We start from the raw sequence: 24,030 nt of genomic DNA, 5'->3' as shown, positions 1-24,030 counted from the left end.
CATCACTACACTTTACTCATCTGAAATAAGCTAACGAAAAATAATGTGGTCTGACAATCGCACAGTCACATATATGTAAATCAGCAATGTATTTCGGGAAAAGCAAGATAACCCCCCATGTTCCTATAAGTGCCAAGTTCAAATGTGAACATCCATAATGATTTCAGGGTATGTACGTGGAATTTACAAACAGAAAGCTAATACTAGGCTTCATTCTGCCTGTTGGGTAGCTCTGTGTTAAAAAGTCTGAGTCTTAGCTGGCCAATCCTTTCATTGAAAATGTATGTTGCAATATGAGCAATATAACAACTTACACTCCAGGGTGCTGAATAAGGGAAATTTAACAGAGACAGTTAAAAATTAAATGCTTTGAAAAAAATCTAAACGTTATATATGTTATTAATAAAAGTAAGGGAAGCATTGAACAATGCTTGTATATATGTAGATATGTTGCCAGACAATTGTCCGCAAGGAACTAAGGGGTGAATTCATTCGCTTCTTATTACCTATCATTGATACTTAAATTTGGTGGGCTGATGTTATTTATATTTTGTCCATCAATATTTATTAAATACCCGGTAATTCTAGTTGGTCTGTCAGCTTCCTTTCATTGCCTTTCCCTGGTTGAGCTGCTTCCAGATTTGTGCTTTTATATTCCGTGTCAGAATCCGAACAGACGGTGGACCCAAATGCGTAACGTTTTCACACAGGCTTTATTTTACAGGAAGAGGGGCAGTCATGCTTGGGAACACAAACACCAGCGATTTGGCGACCGCTGGGCAGAAGATATCGAAACCGGTCAGGACAGACAGGATCAATACCAAGTACAGAATACACGAGCAGGTACCGAAAAGGACTGGACAGACGGGGTTGATACCCGATACTGGATAGAACAGCAAGATACCGGACAGAACAGGACAGACGGGATCGATACCGGATACTGGAGCAAGATACCAGACAGGACGGGACAGATTCGATACATACCAGATACTGGAGAAAGATATCGGACAAGACGGATACCAAATACTGGATACACGAGCAAGATACCGGACAGGACGGGACGGACGGGATCGATACCGGATACTGGAGACTGGAGCACAATACCGGGCAGGACAAGACAGAGGGGATCGATATCGGATACTGGAGACTGGAGCAAGATACAGAAGAGGACAAGACAGACGGGATCGATACCGGATACTGGATACACGAGCAGGATACCGGACAGAGTCTTGCAAGTGCAGAGGTTCGTTCAGGGACTGACCAGGAGTGAATGAGAGCACTGAGTTTAAATTGAAGGGGAGCCACTCAGGCAACGAGCAACAGCTGGCGCCCAAGTGAGGGCAATGGGAAACTGTGAAATTTAAGCATTTAACCAATCACATTTTAACCATTAGTTGATGCGAGGTTCATAAATCTACCCAGAGGCCCTCACAAACAATTCAAGACCGTGTCCTGTAATATCAGCCTTCAAGTCAATCAGATTCCGAGTTGTCGTCTGTACCCCAGCTAATTTTCATTTGCTAAAGTGCGCTAATGCACCAAAGTCATTGCCCACACAGCCACCGCGCGTGAATTTCCGACCGCGTGTAAAGCACTGCTGTATCTCGTCTGTATGGCGATCTCAAAGCGTCCAACAGCGTCTGCTTCACAGGCAGAAATTTCTGGCCGTGATTCAGCCTCGATACATACGCAAACGGCTGTGTGACCGGGCCCTTACGTGTCGTGTGTTTTCGAAGGACCCTTTATTTCTACCCTCTCCTCCTTTAGTACAGTCCGTGTTGTCGGCTTTCCAGAGCGGATTGTGCTCGCCGCCGACAGACCCACGGAACTGGACTAGCGATGGGGGCTGGGGTCGGCCAGAATCAACTCCCCCCCACCTAAATTCTCACAAATTAAATACGAAATTTTACTTCCCAGAGCCCTGGCTCATGAAGCTTGTTTGTTCGCAAACGACACATCAATAATTCAGAGCTGAAGGCTGAAGTGTATACTCCACGGCCCTCTACTGCTTGGATTGAACCTTTCAAATTGAACCCATTCCTAGTGGATGTTGACTTTCACCAAGGGTGTTCCTTTTAACTGGTCTGCTATCTCCATGGACATGAATTTAAGGTGCTGGCCCGAGGATCTAATTTCTGAGATTTGACAATTATGCCACACTGATAGTTTCATCGAACTGTCCCACATTTGATGTAATGGTTCACAGATGAGTTGGAAGCTTAAGGGATGAGGATCAGTGCTGCCAAATCTATAGCTAGCTTGTAGCCCCTGGGTGAAAGTCCTAACTCACAAGGAAAAAAGTATCCCCAGATTTACTCCCCAGTGGCAGAAAATGGAACGAAAAATCACAGCCGTATCTTTCGTGTGTAGGTGGAATTGGTTGTGATACGCCTAACCGGCAAAGCTCTTCATTTACTGGTCGATATTGACCCGCCCTCAGCAAAGGTCTCGAGTGTCAAGGTACTGACCTAAAAATGAATCTGTGGACACATGAGTTACAAATGAGTGTCAAAGCTCAAATCTGATAAATTTTAAGTATGTGACAATCTCTGCGCTGAAAAATTCCACAATTGTTCTTAAGCGATGACATTGGACTTGATATTCAGACGATATTAAAACAATATTTTCGAATAAAACAGATTGATAGAGCAGTTAGAGGAGTCAGATGAGGCTGTGTATAAAATTGAAAAAAATACATTAAATGGCTATATTTCTTCGGTTTTAATTGTTTGGTCTCATTTACATTCACAATTTGGGGATTTTCTCTTTCAAAATCACTGAATTTTCATATAGTATAGTGTTAGTATATTTGGTATGTAACATAAGTACTGTCACTGTGCTGAGAGTCTGCAGATTCAAAGTGAGAAACACAACTATTTTGCCTCATGGCAGAGGGCGATAAGACACCAGGGATTCTGATATGGTGTACTTCTCAATCCTAAGTAATAAATGTACCACTTTTTTGTAAAACGCGCATTGTTTTGCGCATTATACACAAAATTTAACATATCATCATAAACCATTAGTTATAACAGGATTCAATCCCAGTTTGTGCGTCAGACTTTAACCACTGGACCACCAGTGACTAAGGCTTTGGGTATTATTTCATTATCACACTATATTTAGTCACATTACCAGTATCATTGTGCATTTCAGACGTTACAATGAAGAAAAAAAAATTCACTTACGGACTAGAAGAATAAAATATGATTTATTGTTATTGCAACATGTTGAACTCACAACAAAGTTAACATTCTGGTACTGAAACTAAAAGTAGTGTGATAACAAGATTACATCTATTTTCTTTTCATAGTAATTTTTACTACTGTTGTTCTAGTGGAAAGATTTTGGAGTGACCACCGCAGCAACCTATGGTCGATTCCCGTTGCTACCAACTGCAAAGTTTGAACTGAGAAAAAGTGAAACACAATATTACAAGAACGTATAGTTATACACGAATAGTTGTAGCAAGCTAACCGCAAATCAAGCTATCCATTATTTTTTATCCCCGTTGCAAGGACTGCTATTCAAAAAAGAGGATTACCTAATATCTATTCATGCTTTTATTCAAAAAGAGCAGCGCATAGACTTGATAGACTCTTGAGTTTTTCCTTACCTGCATGTCGGTTTCAGATCAGGGGATGGTATAGTTGTGGCCTGTGCAGTCCTTTGAGACACTTTGTGATTAAGGGCTATACAATTAAATGTGAGTCGACTGGACAATGCAATGTTTCTTTCCATGTTAAGGTTGTTGTATTGCTTTATTGCTCTGCTAATTACATGATAAAAATGATGGACAGTAAAAGTTAATTTATTTGTAAATCTGACAGACAAGAACTGGACCGCGTGTCACTGGATATGGTAACCTGCAACCTAAGGATATCAGTCCACTAATTTAGTCTAAGAGACAAGCTTTGGTGGCAGTACGGCGGCACAGTGGTTAGCGCGTGTGCGGCACAGTTCTAAGGTCTTGGGAACCACCTGTGTGGGTTCAAATCCAGCTACCGGACTTCCTGTGCACAGTTTGTATGTTCTCCCCGTGCTTGTGTGGGTTTCCTCCGGGCACTCCGTTTTCCTCCCACATTCCAAAGACATGCATTTCAGGTGGATTGGCCGATCCAAATTGTCCCTAGGTGTGAATGAGCGAGCGAGTTGTCTGTCCCCGTGTGCCCTGCGATTGGCTGGCAACCAGTTCAGGGTGTCCCCTGCCCACTGCCAGATGATTGCTGGGATGGGCTCCAGCACCCCCGCGACTCTACTGAGGATAAGCGGTGCAGCTGAGATGAGACAAGCTTTGGTCATTTATATCAACAACCATAATTTGACTTCAATCATTGGTGGTGAGTGGGTGAATCTCTTAACCACTAGGGTCGTAGGTGCACCATTTCCTGTGGTGTGTCGTGGGTAAGTACAGCTTGGTAGCGCCTATTCCACTCCAGGCCTACAAATGTTTACACCCGGTCTCAAAAAAGGGATCTTTCGCTGGTTAGGCGATTGTGCTAACCACTGCACTATAGGAAAAACATTGTGAAGTAGTGAAGTCAACTGTTCTTAGTTGTAAATTATACAGTGTATTTAAATTTGAGTGCTCTACCTAAAGTGCCATTGTGTAATAATTTACCACTAGAGGAGACCGGATCATAGAATGGAGCCAGAGAATATGCACTCAAAATGTAGCCATGGAAGCCCAAGAGATGTTATTTCGCAAGCCTACTAACAAATCCTGGTTTTTGTTGTAAATCCTCATTTTGACAAATGACAAGACATAAAAGTCCTAGTGAGCTATCTCAAAAGCCAGAGCAACCTTGATTTACCCGCTAAAAAGAGCAGCCCTCTGATGTTGGTCATCTCTGGAGTAGCTTGCAGGCAAGTGGCTGACTTTAGCAGCTAGCAAGATTGGCTAGTGAGGCTAATTTTAAGTTTAAACGTTAGTAAACACTCAAAATAAGGGGAGAAGGAGAGGATTTTGAACTTGCAAGGAGGGCCCGTAAAGGAGCTTTCAGACAAGAGAATACTGTCATTTCTGAAAGCCCCTTCTCCAAAACCCATTTTTATTGTAAGATCACCAAAAAAGAACAGCAACATGGCCAATAGCAACAAAAATGTAACAGTCAAAGCAATGAACAACAGTGCGCAATAATAGTTACATTAAAAAACAGGCATACCCTTTTCAGGTGTCCTTTGTAGGGAGAAATAACTTTAAAATCTTAATTGTAAGAACAACATTGAAAAGTTTCTGTATTTCTGTAGCCGGTGTCAAACTGTGGAACAATCTATGTGAGGACCTGAAGCAAATTAGAAATATCCATCAGTTTCAGAAAAGGTACAAAAATATGATTCTTAGTGGTTATAAAGGAGAATGAAAAAGAACAATTGGTGAGGAATTGATTCATGTGTGTGTGTGTGTGTGTGTGTGTGTGTGTGTGTATGTATTCTCTCTCTCTCTCTCTCTCTCTCTCTCTCTCTCTCTCTCTCTCTCTTATATATACAATGTGGGTATGTGTATAGTTAAATATGTGTATGTGAATATGTATGCATATTTTTCCATGTGAAAGTATATATATGGGATTGTATGAGTTAATATACATGTAGGATTTTAGACGTTTATAAGCATGTATTTTGGTGTATACTGGACTGTCTCAGAAAATTAGAATATTGTGATAAAGTTCTTTATTTTCTGTAATGCAATTAAAAAAACAAAATCGTCATACATTCTGGATTCATTACACATCAACTGAACTATTTCAAGCCTTTTATTATTTGAATATTGCTGATTTTGGCTTACAGCTGAAAAAAACTCAAAAATCCTATCTCAAAATATTAGAATACTTCCTCAGACCAAGTAAAAAAAATAATTTTATAACAGCAAAACTAAATCAAACATTTGAAAATGTCCATTGATGCACTCAGTACTTGGTTGGGAATCCTTTTGCACGGATTACTGCATCAATCCGGCGTGGCATGGAGGCAATCAGCCTGTGGCATTGCTGAGGTGTTATTGATGCCCAGGATGCTTCGATAGCGGCCTTCAGCTCATTTGCATTTGTAGGTCTGGTGTCTTTCATCTTCTTCTTAACTATACCCCACAAATTCTCGATGGGGTTCAGGTCAGGGGAATTAGCAGGCCAATCAAGGACAGTGATGCCATGGTCAGTGCACCAGTTACTGGTGGTTTTGGCACTGTGGGCAGGTGCCAGATCATGCTGGGAAATGAAATCGTCATCTCCATAGAGCTTTTCAGCAGATGGAAGCATGTAGTGCTCTAAAATCTCTTGGTACACAGTTGTATTTACTCTGGACTTGATGAAACACAGTGGACCAACACCAGCAGCTGACATGGCTCCCCAAACCATTGCTGACTGTGGGAACTTCACACTGGATTTCAAGCAACTTGGATTTTGCTCTTCTCCAGCCTTTCTCCAGACTCTGGCGCCTTGACTTCCAAATGAAATGCAAAACTTGCTTTCGTCTGAAAAGAGGACTTTGGACCACTCTGCAACTGTCCAGTGCTTCTTCTCCATAGCCCAAGTCAGACGCTTCTTCCGTTGTCTTGAGTTCAGAAGTGGCTTGACCATGGGAATACGGCTATTGTAGCCCATTTCCCGGACACGTCTGTGAACTGTGGCTTTTGATACCTGGACTCCAGCTTCAGCCCACTGTCTTTGAAGCTCCCTCAAATTCTGGAAGCGGCTCTTCTTCACAATTTTGTTAAGGCTGCGGTCATCTCTCTTGGTTGTGCAGCGTTTCCGGCCACATTTTTCCCTTCCAACAGACTTTTTGTGGATATGCTTTGAAACTGCACTCTGTGAACAGCCTGCTCTTTGAGAAATTTTGTTTTGTGTCTTACCCTCCTGATGGAGGGTATCAATGATGGTCCTCTGGACAGCAGTCAGATCAGCAGTGATTTAGTTTACTGAACCAAGCTGAGTGTTTTTAAGGCTCAGGAAACCCTCGCAAGGTGTTTCGAGTTAATTAGATGATTCAGGTGATTAGTTGAATAGCCTACTTGTATACTTTTTCATGATATTCTAATATTTTGAGATAGGATTTTTGAGTTTTCTTAAGCTGTAAGCCAAATTCAGCAATATTAAAATAATAAAAGGCTTGAAATAGTTCAGTTGATGTGTAATGAAACCAGAATGTATGACATTTTTGTTTTTTTAATTGCATTACAGAAAATAAAGAACTTTATCACAATATTCTAATTTTCTGAGACAGTCCAGTATACAGTCATATGCAAAAGTTTGAGCACCCCTGATCATTTTCAAGATGTTCCTTTATGACTCATTGGTTTTTCGGATCAGCAATTCTACAGTGATATCTGAGAAGTGAAATGAAGTTTATAGGATTTACAGAAAATGTGCAATAATTGCTTAAACAAAAGTAGGCAGGTGCATTAATGTGGGCAGCCCAACGGAAATAACATCAATATTTAGGAGATCCTCCTTTGTCAGAAATAATAGCCTCTAAACGCATCCTCTAGCTTCCAATGAGGGTCTGGATTCTGGTTTCTTTACAAAACATCTCCACTTCAGTCAGGTTTGATGGTTTCCGAGCTTTAAATCACACCACAAATTTTCAATAATATTCCGGTCTGGGGACTGAGATGGCCATTCCAGAACATTGTACTTGTTCCTCTGGATGAAGGCCTTAATAGAATTTGAGCAGTGTATGGGGTCGTTGTCCTGTTGAAGTATCCAGCCCCGGCGCAACTTCAGCTTTGTCACTGATTCTAGAACATTATTCTCAAGAATCTGCTGATACTGACTGGGATCCATGTGACCTTCAACTTTAACAAGATTGCCAGTACCTGCACTGGCCACACTTTTGTTTAAGTATGTATTGCACACTTTCTGTAAATCCCATAAACTTTATTTCACTTCTCAGATATCACTGTGTTTGTCTGCTATTTGATATACTTAACTGAAATTGCTGATCCGAACAACCAATGATTTATGAAGTAAACGATTTTATACATTTGACTATAAAGGATTTAATACGATTGACTCATAATGCAATGAAGATTTTCACTGAGTGGGTTTTAGTTCAATGTACAAGGTCAGGGCAGGCTGTTCGAAATGCATTATATTTTGTCTAGGGAATTTTGATAACAGGACTCGCGGAGGCGATGTTGTTCTGGGAAGCCAGACATCAAGGCACTGTGCTGTGAGAACGATGGGTGCAAACAATTCCTTGGCACGCCCATGGGAGGAGCCGAGACGCCACTTGTGGGGAGACGTGGGCCAATAAGAGAAAGCTAAAGGACTTCAGAAGAAGGCTTACCACAGACTCCAACGTCCCTTCTTCTTCAGCCGTCTCCTGTTTTACACTTAGTTCTGATGTTGTGAATAAATCCACCCCCCGTGTGCAAATGTCGGCTTTCCTGATAATTTTTCTCTCAAGAAACGAGAGCGCATAAATTGTTGTATGAATGTAGTTTGTGTTTGGTTAATGGAGTCAGATAACTAATTCGAACAATTTGGTAAACGGTACATTTTTGATAATTAATTCCCAACAAAAGGAAAATCTTGCAAATGATCAGGTGTGCCCAAACCATTGCATACGACTGTATGTGCATATATTTATATTTGTTTTGTTTTTGTAGAGGGGTGAGAGCTAATAAGCTATGCTTCTTCTAACTCCTTTCTGAATATGTATTTTGTTTTCTATTACTTCGTTTTGTTGTTAATGTAACTTCCTCATCTTTCTTTTCGCCATTTTTACATGTTTTCATTTCTCAGATCAGAATGCCTCGTACTGCGTGTGATGCATATTCAGAATAAATAAATGACAAAAACAACAACAATATTGAAAACAGGATAAACTTATCAGCTTGTAAATGCTTGAGAGAGAAAATTAAAGCCTGAATCACAAGGAATCAAGCATGTTCACTTGCATGAGCGGCTGTGAAAGGTAAGTGACCCCAAAAATCTCAGCAAGCTTTAACTACTTGAAGCAGCTACTTTAAGTGGATAACAATATTTAGCAGCGAACCATAGATGACCTTATAGCGAGTGGTTAGCGAAGGAAAGAGTAGAAAAGGACTGTTCTTGCCTGTTATTTCAATGCAAAGTGTGAGTGTGTTTTTTTATAACAAATCATTTTTCTCTACACTGTTAACTTTCTCAACAGTTTGTTTTGTATTAATTTTTTGCCTAGTGTTTCGATAGTAAACGAGTCTCCTGTTTTTAATGTTTTGAGTTATGAAAATACATTTTAGTTTGCATGTGTGTGAAATATGCTGTTAAAAGAAAACATATTCTGTACTGATTTCATATATTAATATAAAATAAACATGAAACTTAAATAAATGGTGATCCCTATGTGGTTTCCTTTGCTCTCACTTTCATTGACCTCTCAGTAATGTTTCCCATCATGATCATAGACTGTATCCCGCAAAAAGATAAAAATAAAAACAAGTCAGAGCTTGTAAAAAGACATAAGTCAAAATATGTGTCTTTTTTACACTCTTATCAATATTTTGCTCTTAAGCAAGATCATACATTAGGACAGGATTTCTGAGCCTCTTCCAAGGTTGTATGTGCTATGTGAAGGTGTGATCGCATTGATGAAAAATGTATCACCCCGAATCTAAGGGTGACACCTCTACAGTGAACTGTCTTTTTACATTTCTAGTCCTGTATTCGTCATTTTTGTTATTTCTTTATCCTGTAAGGTAAAGGTTGTGGCCATAATGACATATGCCTTGAGTATACTATCATTTGATAATTTTCTAAAGCAGTTTATTCTGTCATTAGCTGAAAAAGTGCCACTCAGACGCTCCCCTACTTTTGAACATTCGAGTTCCGAAAAACGTTTGACATGATCTTTTATTCGGGATGTCGAAAAACATCCGGACATTGCTGTAAGTTAGATTTTGTATTATGTGTACCTTTTTCCGATACAGGACAGTACTGTAGTGCTTCTTTCTGCCGCAAACGGCGTGTGGCGCTGTGAGAGGTCACCCAGTATCCACCCTGAAGAATAAATCAGTCTTCCTTTTCCTGTCACAGTCCCAGTTTGTGTGTAAGCATACTATACTGTATCTCCCGCGCTAAGAACTTTGACATTTTTATTGTTTAATGTCTCGTGCATCCATTCAATATGGTTGGTGTAAAGTGTAATGAAAAGGCTAGTCATTTCTTTTGAAATGAAAGTGGAATAAGAAAGCTTGATGCGGTTGAGAAAATGGTTGGATGGCCACTTTTTAAGACAAAGGAGAAAGTAGCCTAACTTGAGGAGCCCATCTTCCAAAAGTGAGTTAAACTTCACTTTATTTATCTTTATAGAGAATATTTTGTGTAAAGAAAATACATGTTACTTATACAAGCCTTAAATATACTTATAGAAACCTTAAACATACTTATCTAAACTTTAAACATACATTCAATACAAAATACAGCCCTGAAGAAACTTACGAATGAATTCAACTTCATCACGTCTGGAACGTATTTCGGTCATGAGTAGGGGAGCGTCTTTCTTTGTATGCTTATCACCATCCCTCATGCACACAAACTATTTGGAGAAATATCGTGTGATTGTTTTGGAAAGGAACCGTTATATCAGAGTGAAATCATCTCGAGACACATTAAGTGGCGCGCACAGCCTTCAGTTTTTGCCTTGCTCGTATCCTCAGGCCCATTTATCGCTCTAACAACTCAAATCGAATAACATGCAGACGTATCATCGTAATTTATGGTGCGGCACACATCGCAATACTCAACGCGTAGGTGATAACAGGCCGACACTGTGAGGAGTGGGAGAAAACATGAGAAAGTGCTTGACATGGCTGATGCGATTTTCAGTAAATCCACTTCCACTACAATGCATGGCAGGGCCAATTGTTCACAGGGAGGACAGGACAATTGAGGGCATCCCACTATAGGGGAAAGCGCAGATGAGATTTTCAACATTACCAATTCAGCTATTATCACAGATGGTCAGGTCTTTTGTGCACTGTTCTCTTGACTTAAGTCTCAAAATCCTTTCATACTTTTGTAATATTTTTGTAGGCACATGTGTAGTCTTAGCCAGGGTTGGAAGTAACTTGTTACAAAGGAACGCGTACCTAGAACAAAATAACTGTTTACAGTGACAAGTACTGATAGAATTGTGTAACATAACTGTCGTTACAACAAGGTGCCATACTCCACTACTATTTAAATGCAAGGAGAGAATTACAAAATCTTTGGATCTTTGAAAGGGACACACACCTCTACCTGTAACACAACTCTGGACACAACATGTGAGAAGGGCGGGTGTTTCTACTGTATGCAACTGCAAAATACAACTGAAAACAGTTACATTGGCACTGTCTTTAGCACGGAGTACGAGGGCGGGTAATTTCTCCCTACTGAAATTACCATATACTTCATAAGTATATCACAGTTCACGGATCCCTTAACCGCCTGTGTCGTTGGGGAACCACTGAGGACGCAACTCTTGATTACTTTTACCACTGCTGATGGTTTCCGCTTTTGTGTTTTAGTAAAGTTAAGTGTATATTCACATTCAATCCAGGTTTACAACGATGAAATGAAATACTAAAATCAGGGGGTAAGTTCATATGCGTATATTTGGTTGTTTGTCACCAGTAACGAATGGTAGGTACCACATAGGGCGATAGCATGGCTTATACAGGAGCAATAAACTAAATGAGTTAAGAATTTAGAGTAAAGGAGTGCTGAATTTTTTTATTTTTTTTTTTGTAAAACTACTTTTGCAACTCTTGGACATTTCCCAGAAATTTAGAAGGAAATATTTGAGAAGTTTTAGACAAAAGCAAAAATAGCCATGGGATTTCTAGGCTTTGTCCATTTGCAATCTCTCAAGCCAATAAATTCAAAGGGTTCACCGCTTCCACAGGTTGGTCTAGACCAGTGGGGCTAAATACAGACTTTCTGTTCTTTTAGCTTTGCTTTTCAGTATTATACTTTATCATTCAGTCTACATCAGGAACCTAGCCTACATATTTTAATCACGGATGACAAGGGATCGGTTCTAAACGCAACATTTTTAATCATAAACAATGGGGAAATAAGATTTTCATATGTGGTATTAAATGCGCTAACTGAATGAATGCAGTTTTACACCTGAGAGCATTTAGTTTGCATTTATTAAAAAAAAAATTCTATTGAAATGACCTTGAGACTTGTTCTTTTTTTGGCATACTTACAATTTTTGGCAGGCCAGATTAAATCCAACAATCTGCAGCCTGTATATTGGGCATGCCAGGTTTACTGTACATGTTTTCTTCTATTTTATTTAATAGGTTATTTGTAGGCAGTTTTAGGTGGCCTGCTTCAAGGTAAGTAAATATGATAAATTAAAACCAGAGAGTTACTTCAGAGTAGAGGTAAGATCTTGGACCCAGGCCCAAACCTACCCCATTCGAGTTTAAGAGGTCAAGATGTTACTTAACTATTAGTTTGAATCCAAATCACTAAATCCAAAGATATTTTCATCCTTGGTGTTGGGGTAAAAGATGTGAAGACATAATTTCCGCTTCTTCCCAATAGCCTACAAGCTTTACAAACTTTCTGCTTTTTGGCCAAATATTTCATTCTTTGCAGCTTGTAATCTGCAGAAAATGATTTTCTTTTCGGTACCAATTCGTTCAGTTTCACTTTCGCTTGCTGATTGTTGCGAAAATGCGTACTTCAGCGCCGAACCGTTCATTTTTTTGCGCTGCACTTGCAGTGCAAACTTTATTTGAGTCAACTCGAAGAGAAACCCAAGTGTCGAGGTTCAGCCGAAACGCAGTTTGGCACAAAGTATGCACACCCGAAGAAAAGCTTTGTGTTTATTTTCGCGGCAAATTAAAGCTTTGGGTTAATTTCCAGCTTGGTTATCAGACCAAGTTAATCCGCCTGATTTTAAACAGGTTCGGGTTTATATGCCCGCAACTCGGTTCGGGTCGGGCTGAATTTTTTTAGGCTCGATCGTACCTCTACTTCAGAGTAACACGCTACCTCAGACAGTAACGCAATTATATTTTAAATGTAGCAACTATTAACTTAAACTATTGTTTTTTCTCAGTAACGAGCCCTACACTGATCTTACCAAACCTCATCTCATCTCATCTCATTAGCCGTACCGCTTATCCTCAGTAGGGTCGCGGGGGGCTGGAGCCCATCCCAGCAATCATCGGGCAGTGGGCAGGGGACACCCTGAACTGGTTGCCAGCCAATCGCAGGGCACACAGGGACAGACAACTCATTCGCTCATTCACACCTAGGGACAATTTGGACCGGCCAATTCACCTGAAATGCATGTCTTTGGAATGTGGGAGGAAACCGGAGTGCCCGGAGGAAACCCACGCAAGCACGGGGAGAACATACAAACTCCGCACAGAAAGTCGGGAGCTGGATTTGAACCCACGACAGGTTCCCATGACATGAACTGTGCCGCACAAGCGCTAACCACTGCGCCGCCGTGCTGCCCTTACCAAACCTTACGGACCAAAATGAAAGCACAGAGCATTGGCCAGAGTCAGTGTCCTTGACTTAATAAGCTGCTAATCAGCTACATGTTTCTCTGTCCTCCCCGTAATGACGTCCCTGGCGTGTGCGAATTCATACGAGTCACTGCAAAACATCTGCCTCTTTTCTGTTGCCCGTCATCCTCCTGTGTGCCACCGGCCCACAGCTTGATGGATGGGGCAGATGGAAATGGCTGCCTGCCCGATCACGGACAGGCTTCGCGGACACTTCCAAACACCACCGAAAACAAGAACAGGAGGGAAACTGGGAAGCGTAACTGCAGAACTTTTATACTGTGTAGTGGATGTGTGATTGAAAATTGACTACCGTAAATTCCGGACTATAAGCCGCTACTTTTGTCCCAAACTTTCAACCCTGCGGCTTATTCAGTGATGCGGCCAATTTATGTAATTTTTCTAACGGCCGCCAGCGGCGCTCGAGTACAAAAGGTAAGATTTAGACTGCAACTTCTTAGCTTGTGTAAAAAAATAATTTAGCATAGACATATCCTCATCATGCAAATTGCAAAACGAGAGGCACATGACGCAACTTTCAAGCTAAACGCAATCGAGCAGTCTGATAAGGAAGGAAACTACTGCGAATAAACTTTACTTTGCGAGCGTGTTGCTTGCGTGTTTTTGAATAAGGGAGCGTAGAACGACGTCCATATGACAATGTCTCTTCCCCATACTGAAGGATGACGACCTTAGATGACGTCAGTCGTAGGGAGGAAGATGAAGACGGTTGACCGTGGTTTCTACAGGTACGGTATGGAAACAGAGCTACCGCACGTAAACTTTACTTGGCAAGCGTGATGCCAGCGTGTTTTTGAATAAGGGAGTGTGGGACGACGTCTATATGACAAAGTCTCTTTCCTATACTGAAGAAAGACGACTTTGATGACGTTATGAGGAGGAAGATGAGGACGATTTACCGTGCTTACTACGCGTACGGTATGTTTTTTTAACAGAGCTGTTTACTGTGTTGCTAGTAGCGTTTTGCTACCCTTCACAGACACGGTTTGGGATGAAAGTTATAATATTATTATTAAAGCTTTGAAAACTCTCTCGGTGTACCGTCTTTCTTTGTGAATATGTGTAACCATGTATAATATGTATTTGCAACTGTATATTTTTTAAATGTATTTATTTTAGAAACCTATTCTGATATGTTTGTACGAGCAAATGAGAAAGAAGGGGCGGGGCAAACGCGGGCTGACGGGAAATGGAGTAAAGGTGAGACGTGTTTGTGGACGCGGCCGACAATAGTGGATACATATTTTTCCCACCCTTACCTTTGGAAATATACACTTTTTTCCTTGGATTACTTTCAACGGGCACCTGGACTCTGCAAGTCTGTATTAAATCTTAAGTACCGGTATCATTTTCCGTTCATTATGCCGGCTGTGTTTTTTGGACTGTGTCGGGTATGGGTTAATTTCGTGTTTGTATTGCGTTTTTTTCAATGTGGGCGCATGCGGCTAATATACAGGTGCGGCTTGTGTATGTGCAGAATCTGTTTTCCTCCCAAAATGTGGTGAGTGCGGCTTATAATCAGGTGCGCTCTATAGTCCGGAATTTACGGTAGGTTCTGTAGCGGAAGTTTTAATTCTTTTTAAACTTGATTTCACCAGTATGATAAAATCTAGAACAGGAGTCGGGAGCATATTGCTTGCGAATCAGGTGTGGCTTTTTTGATGAGTACATATGGCTTTGAAATAATATCCACTTTTTTAACACATTTGGGCCAGGGCTGCAACACTGTGTTTCTACCACTCACGGGCAGAGTGCTGTAGACCTTTTCTAGCTTTAAGACTGTGTAGGGATTTTTTTAGCTTTAATTTTGAAAATCGTTAGGATTGAAACAAATTATTCTTTACTGCAATCAGTAAACCAATTTGCCTCTAAGTGTTGCTTGTGCTTCGCCATCAATCTTTTTTTCTCTGAAGGATGCTATAATTTACTACACTGATAAAAAAAACGTTATTACTTGAGTTATTTGAGTTCTGATATGAATTTCTAATCCCAAGAAAATGGATTCAATGTATGAGGATGATTAAAATAGAACACATAATTTATTAACACGGAGAATTAATAAAAAGGGAAAAAAGGGGGGGAAAGGAACGTGCTGGAGATCATGGGGGTCTTCGACTCCTAAAAGTCTTACTAGTAAAAAATAAAGTTTTCCGCTATAATGCTTGTTGATTTGGTGAGAATCCCGTGTACATATAAAAACGCTAATTCCCAAAAACCAGCAAACGTGGTGCTAAATCTGAAACCATCCTTTAACTTGATGTTGCGGAGAGATTTGATCTCGTGCTCCGGATGGTCGTAAGGTATGGCCACATGCTGAACTCAAGGTCCGCAGTTCATTTTATATATTTATTGTTTTTTATCATAAGCAGGTTTATTACATAAATGTAGTACCTAATGTGTCCTATTTTGTTACTTCTGTATAATATGTACGTACAGTTTTAATAATTATACTTGGAGTACCAGGGGTTTGAAACGCATTAGTAAATTACCGTAGGATTCTGTTTCCCGCTTTACAACATTTTTGCCTTACGATCACTACCTCAAAACACATTATTGTCGTATTCTGAGAATCTACTGTACTTCACCTACAACTTTACAACACCTGGCCGTCATTTTGTCCACAGCACCATAATGTTCAACTTTCATTCTGTTTGCACAATTCTTTATAATCATGCTCACATTAAATATTAATCATTTCAAACCCTGTTTGGAAAAAATGAAGAATAACTTATTTATAAACGTTGTATGCACTAGCTTAATTACGTACCCAGTTGAGCAGTTCATTAGTTTTCATTCTGTAATTTGCATAATAAGAATGTATTTTTATACCTAACATTAGGGGAAAATGTCACTGCACTCAGGTTTGGTGTCCTCTCTTTCTCTCTCTCACCCTCTCACTTTACCTTACCTTTTTTGGTTACTCGCTTCCTTGCTCTAATTCACACTCCACACCTGGTGTGACTTGCCCTGATTACCCTCCAATCACACCTCTCCCTCTTCACTATTTAAAAACTCGCTTTCCTAAGCCCAGTGCTAGTTTGTCATTCCATTGTCCCAAACCTTGCCCGACCTTCCGGATCAAGAGTACTGCCTAACGAACACTTGGACTGTCGTCCTTGCTACTTTGACTGACTGGAACACCGACCAGACGCCTGCATCTTCAACCAAGATTACTGCCTGGCTGCCTGACATCCAGTTCACTGAACCCTTCCCGGAAAAACGTACACGATTCTGCATTCACTGTTCCTGCTAAGTTATGCTTCGAACATGCGTAAACTACAATTGTAATGTTAATTTCCGTAACATCCTCTATGCGGAAATATGCAGTGTTCTTGTTTTCTTTAAAACAAGCATTATCTTTACCTATGCCAGTAACAAGTCTTTTTAAGCCCGCTTTTAGGTACTTTTTGTTGTACATTGAATCAAAATATTTTCATTTACAGTGAAAACAAGCATTAACTAGTTTGTACTCTAAACACTAATATAGTCATTTCAAATACGTTTTCTAGCTTCATCGTTGAAAAAAGCCGCACAAAAAAAGAAAATGCTGTTTGTTATTTTCTAACTTAGACATCCTGTACAGTATGTCTTTTATTCAAAAATGCAGAAGTTAACAGTAAAATCCGATTTTCATGGAAATTCCGGTTTCATCAACGGCGTAAGAACGGAACACAGTCGGAAATCAATGACTGCATGTACAGAGATTACACACACATCATTGATTCATGTTACTGAGCCTCAACATGTTTTTCTACCACACGTTGTCACGGCAACCTCAGTTCTTTTTCTATACCGCCTCAAATGAAGGCTGGGGTAAACCAGACCAATTTGTTCCAACAATTTGGGGCAAACTGGAGGTCGTACCGTGAAACATGTCAAGGAGTGACCTGATTTCAACTGAACCGGCAGTACACAGTATGCATGCTGCTAAAAGGTGTAACTTTTTATACACTAATGCATGTCTTCCAGGAGACGTTTTTGGGCCAATCTCAGCCTTAGAAGTGTAGCGTCTGCCAAGGACCTGACATTTTTGACAAAAGAAAAATCTGTTAATCGTTTGCTTCTGGAGCTTTATCAAACTGCTTTCTGCCGTCTTTTTAGGTGCGGTATGTCTTTGCCACAAGGTAGGAATACCAGTTTTATACAGCAGAGCATTTGTCAGAGGACAATAAATAGTGTTAAAATGTGAAATGCAAAATGTGGTTGTAAAATATTTGATACCCCTTAAGTCAGGCATGTCCAAAGTCCAGGTACGCCCCAGGATCAAACTGTTACTAGCCCACGGCCCCTGTCATAAAATCAAAAATATGTGGCCCAAAAATATGTGCAGTATAAAATACATGTGTACCCCCCAAATGGAAATTATTAGTATATTTTTCACTAAAATCCGAAACTTTGTCTGCCTAATTTGCCAAGAGACTGTGTCTGTTTACAAAGAATATAATATCAAGGGGCACTGACAGACGGAACAAACTCACTACATGAAGCTAACTGCAAACAAATGCTGAGAAAAGGTGAAGGAACTGGAAGCCGTGTAATTGCACAACAGTAATTTTTCACGAGACTCTGCAAGTCAAATGAAAATGCTTCAAAGGTGAGCTATGAGGTTAGGAAACTGATTGCCAAGCATTAAAAACTTTTCACAGAGGGCAATTTATTAAAGTCTCTTCAAAGAATGCCAGGCAGAATCGTCATCCCTCACACATTTTCATCTTAACAAATCTGACCTGCTTTCTGGAAAGTTTGAACACCCCTGCCTTAAGTAGTAAACACCTTGCATGGATTTGTCCAACTGAGACATTAAGCCTAATTAACTCCAATTTTGATCAAACCCATATAAGTTACTGCATTATAGATGCCAGTTTCTTTATTATATTCATCTGTGGCTGCAGCCTATTTATGTCTAGTGCTAATTGCCAAAATAACAACCATTCAAGGGGTTGTACTCTAGCTTAACTGGTGCTCATTTGTTTACTCAACTATTTAGTATGACGTTTTATACAGACTTGCTAATGTTATTTTTCTGACACGTTAAGCTGAAAGCTGCCACTCTGTTATTATGACTAAGGAGCCTTCTGTTACAAACCCGAGGATCCACATTGCAAAAATGGTAACTATCATATTTTCTTTTTGAATAATTTAAATAATGAACATGGTTCCTAGTTGCTAGGATGTGTGTGCTTAGTTACCACACATTGACAGTGATTAGGTGGCAAAGTATTTGGAGAATACGGCCAGAGAAAATCTCGGATAGGCTCTACAACAGTGTTTTTTCAACCCGAGTGCCAGTGTAAACTGGTGTGCCGTAATGTTTTTGCAAAAGGTATGCCATAGTTGAGCATCTTAGCCTTCTCCTTGAAATTGGTTTGGTAACTGTAACATTCATCCATATCAATATGTGGCAGCAGATTACTATTTTAATGTTCTTTTAGTATACTATATACCTTATACTAGTATACTAGTGAGAGGGCACAGTGGGTGACAGTCTAATGGTTCTAAGGTTCTGGCAAGAGACTGAGGGGGGGTCAGGAAAGAAAGCAATAGCGGGCCCGCAAGTCCCGCCTACCACAAGACGGCTACGTAAGAACTTTCACAAGCCACCCCTGCCAAGGCTGTATCATTACCCATAAAACAGATGATCGGAGCTACAACTCAAAGGAAACCGCTACATTTGTGACTCTTATATTTTGATCATCACAGAGACCTAGATCAAGCCGAGGATCCCAGATGCTAGCGTGGTTTCTCATACTGAAAGGACAAGACTTAAGATTTCGTTGTAGGATCTTATGATAACAATGAGGAACATTTATTCAACTGAAATTCTGTATTCTGTGTATCCATAGTTACAGTCTTATGTATTACATCAGGGGTCGGGAACCTTTTTGACCCAAAGAGCCATAAAAGCAAAAAATGTTTTAAAAAGAAATTTAGAGAGCCACATCATATATATTCAGATAAAATTGAAAAAACATGCTCTCTAGACAAAAGCTAATTCTTCAGCACATTTCATTTCACTGTGTGTCATTTGATGATTTAATCAAATGTATGAAATGATAATAACGTCAAATCCTGCGTCCCAAGTCAATGTAAATATGCCATTTACAATCTGTCTTCCACCTTAAGTTAAGAGTGCTGAGGCAATTTTTTTCCATGAAATTTGTCCTTAATAACGGTTTCAAAACAATGTGCATGCAAAGCCCTTTTGTAAAAATGTCACAAATTACTGCAAACGATAAGCATATCGTCATATTCACCTTCGGTGTAAACTGCACTGAGCGAGAGAGAGAAGGAAGTGCCTTGCACTGTGTGCAGGGATCCGCCCACCTGTTCTGCTCACCCAATCAAAGTCGTTTGCCAGCGTTTTTATTTATCAGTTTAAATTGTTTCTTATCAAACTTCTGCATTAAGTTGCTTCGGCTTTATATGGACCAAAATCGGGATGAAAACACTTGACTTTGGAACGCCACAGAGAGATGTGCAATTGTTACATTTTATTTCGGAGCCATGTGTATTCATGAAAAGAGCCATATATGGCTCCCGGGCCATAGGTTCCCTACCCCTGTATTACATGTTACTAATATTTAATAAATGAATAGATGTTTCTACTTTGTGGGTTTAGACGATTGCGTAGTATCACTATCACTATTTTTGGGAAAACAATGGCAGTAAAAATAAGGGATTTATATATTTTAAAATGAGGATAAAATCACTCCTGTTAAGCAAAACAGGCAATGCCCCTGCATTCATTGCACACGTTTTCATTATTTTAGCCAATTCATTGACATGAGAAAAGAGAATGTAAAATACTTCAGGAGTTAATTTGTTTTGCAAAAAAAACCTTCTCAGTGGCAAAAAAAAGCAGTTCACTTGTCCTCCACACGGCAGGACCTCAGGTCAAACACCAGAGACACAAAGCAGAAGGGCACATGCACCTCACTAATCACGCCAGCAATTAGGAGGAGAGTCGTAAAACATGGCCGCTTATAAAACCTCCTTACTGTTGTTGTCATTAGGCAACCTTCCCCGGCTCGCTACCAGCCTGTGAAGCATGAAGAGGGCTAGAAATAATGAATTTCTCATCAGAAACATCGGGGTCCCAACTCCAAATATGCAAATATTATTGCTCTCTGTGCCTTTGGAAGAGCAAACATTTGCAAATGAAAATTGTTTAGTGGGTAAGAAGCCCCATGTAATGGTCGTCTATACAGATGAGACAGTTGGGAAAGAAAAGAAAGAGTATCTTGAATGAAACAATAAAAGTTTGTGATGCATTGTAATAAGAATGCAGTCATTGCTAAAAACAATAAAAATAGTCTGTGAGTTCTTGTTTGTTAAAAGCAGGGTTGGGTAGGGTTACTTTAACTTGATTACTTTAAATTACTTTTGGATTACTCCAATACCAAATATGCTAATAAAAGACAAAAGAAACTAAATATGAATAAAATGATGACTCACAACACGTAGTAAGCTTTGATCTCTGGCAAAAACTAACATAAAATGCGACAGAAACAAAATGAAAATATATCCAGCATGCCAACATCATTTTTGCTGTTGCATGTGTTCCGTTACTCCCCAAGCCTGCACAAAATTTCGTAATTTTTTTATTCATATTTAGTTTATTTTGTCTTTTATTAGCATATTTGGTATTGGAGTAATCCAAAAGTAATTGAAAGTAATCAAGTTAAAGTAACCCTACCCAACTCTGGTTAAAAGAATGCTTTCAATGACACTAGCGTGACATGTTTACAGCCATAGCACACTGAGAACACCTGATTTTGGGAAGCTAAACAGGGTTGGGCCTGGTTGGTATAAGAGATCGCCAGGAAATACCAGCAAAATAGTTCATTTGGCACACAATTTGCAGTGACAGCACTGACGTAAAGTATTTTTTTTGTGTTTGTCACTGATTTATTTCCTACCTTAGCCATCATTGGTTGAGCTGATAAAAATCAACGAGGACCACGTGACTCTCACATGTTTATTCAGCTTTATTTGAGTTTTAAAAAACAGACATACGTGTATCTCTTATTCTGAATGTAGTAAACTGCAACAGCGCTTCTGACTTTAGTGGTCGAGAGTATTGCGCTCCAGGGCCTAAAACTGTTAAGTGAGAACAATGTTTCTAATGTATACTCTAAATCAGGGGTCTCCAACGTGGTCTCTAAAAATAGCTCACCAGTGCTGGGTCATTGTGATTTTCTAGTAAAATGATTTTTTACTTTGGAATCTCATCTCATAATTTTTACATCTTTTATATATTACTTTTTTTTTCTTTTCATTTATATTTTATATGTATTTGTATTTATTTTTGGAGGTATATTTTCAATTCACATGTATTATATAATACATTCATGTATTATTTATTTTTAGTTTGGGCATTGGTAGTCCTAAATACTTATTCTAAGTAAATTGCTGCAAAAATGAAAACATAGGTATACATTTTCCCTATTATAAGATTTTTCATCTACTAGAAGATTGATGATAATGCTGATTTTAAGAAATATTTTCCACCAATGTTAGAAACAAAACTACTAAAAGTTAGCTAAATCATCCAAAATTGCTCGCTTTAAGTATACATTTTGTGACTCTACTAGAAAAAACAAGATGAATAATCTTGAAAAAAGAAAAGAAAATATCTAGCTTGCTCTGGCGTATGTTTTCTAGTTGAATCCAAGAATAAGCAACCATTAAAGTTCTTAACCGTTATCCTTATCTCCACTTGTTGAGTAGATCCTTAAATTGATAGCGTCACTTTATTACCTTTTGACGTTAACACAGTATACATCAAGCATGCAAATGTTGATGTTATCGCCCTAAACGTGTTAATTAATCAACAATGACGGGTAAGCTGCTCTTTCCGCAGTGCTTTGAGTCCGACAATGGTGCTGGCAGTCGTATTTTGTCTTGCCCTTCATTGGGAGCCACAAAGAACGTGCCTCTAATGATAGCAGAAAATTAACTTTCTCTCTTGCACCAAGACTCATGAATAATTAACTGGTTTGTTGAGCAGGGAGCAGGCGCTTACTAGACCATGATGGGGAGGTGAAGAATTGAGGCTGTAAGTTGCAAGGCGGCGCAATCTAAAGGCAACTCGCGTGAGAAAAAAAAATCAACGCTGTTGCTGTCGTCATAAAGCAGCAGAGTAAAGGCAAATCTTGGTGATCTACTCTCGGTATTTTTCGACCAGTGTCCAGTCCAGTGCACACTCGTGTGGCGTGAGATTTTGTCTGGTATGCAGCAAGAAATTCCCCAATTTAATCTTTGCAAAAAAGCGTGTTATTGTTCAGGATCATTGCTTTTCTCCAGTAGTCGAGATGTTCTTGCTGATTTGAATTATTATCTTGTTTTACTGGAATAAAAAGTGGGGAAATTGGCAGACATCTTCCTAGGAAAACAAGATAATGTCATGTCCAGCATGGTCGCCGTGGCGACCGGCTGGCCCCGCCCCCTTGGCACCGGCTGTAGCAGATTTTCTAATTTGCGTGTGTGCTTCTTAAAGGCGGGTTTTGGGGATTGCCGGCTGCGGGTTCATTGCATTACTTTGCATTATTCTGTTCTGTTTGACTTGAGGAAACCTGTACTTGCCCGTTCTGAGTAAAAGCCTGTTTTGTGAGTATTCCTAGTCTGAGTTCCTGTTTGCCTGTAGGCCTGTTTTTGCTTTTGTCCCTGAGTGTTGGACGACTTTTATTTCCTTAGTAAAAGTAACTGATCGTTAACGCGAATGAGTTCACCCTTCCTGCCTCCTGCCTCGGATCAGGTCCGGTCCCGTGACAGATAATTGCAAATTGCAGACTACACCATCCCCTGATCTAAAACTTACATTAGGGCAAGGAGAAACTCAAAACCTCAACATGAGGAAAATGAAGAAACCCTGAGAAGGGACCGCACATGGATGACCAGTCTGCAATGGATATTGCAATAACAAATAATACAAAGATATTGTCAACGTGAAATATAGGTCATTAAGGTCATAAGCTATAGAATAGAAGTGTGTTTTAAGCCTAGATTTAAACAATTCCACTAAGGTTGCAGATTGAATCTCAGAAAGCAGAGCATTTCACAACACTCTCGGACTTGCGGATCTCTTCTTGGCTCTTGGGATCACTAGTAGACCAGCATTTTAAGAGCGAAGGCTCCGGGCTGAAACATAGGGGGGAATTAAATTTGAAACCTATGAGGGAGCAAGTCCTTGCATGAATTTTTATACCACCAACAGAACCTTAAAACCACATCTTGTGCTAACAGGAAGCCATAGCAGGTTAGATTAAATTGAGGTAATGTGATCAAAATGTCTTGTCTTAGTGAAAAGCCTCGCTGCAGCATTTTGTACCAGCTGCAGGCTCCTGATTTTGGACTTTGGGAGACCGGAGAGTAGTACATTATAGTAATCAATTTTAAGCTTTTAAAAAGCACAAAATACATGACATTGATGGCAGGAATTGATTTAAAAATATTTTCCTCAAGATATTTTAAAGAAGAAATGTGCATATTGGCACTAAAAGGGATGAGAAACA

At 39.7% G+C, this 24,030-nt stretch overlaps 1 protein-coding gene across 1 annotated transcript in view; it reads left to right on the top strand.

Annotated features, from left to right (window-relative positions):
* The window catches only part of LOC148354086 (uncharacterized), a 173,043-nt gene that overhangs the window by 2,075 nt on the left and 146,938 nt on the right, over positions 1 to 24,030 (top strand). The gene's annotated exons all lie outside the window — the stretch shown is intronic.

Source organism: Urocampus carinirostris, chromosome 13, assembly GCF_059441175.1.
Source record: "Urocampus carinirostris isolate Australia breed hairy pipefish chromosome 13, RoL_Ucar_1.0, whole genome shotgun sequence".
Taxonomy (NCBI): domain Eukaryota; kingdom Metazoa; phylum Chordata; class Actinopteri; order Syngnathiformes; family Syngnathidae; genus Urocampus; species Urocampus carinirostris.
Note: the sequence above shows the minus strand (reverse complement) of the source record. Positions and strands in the feature narration are given on the sequence as shown.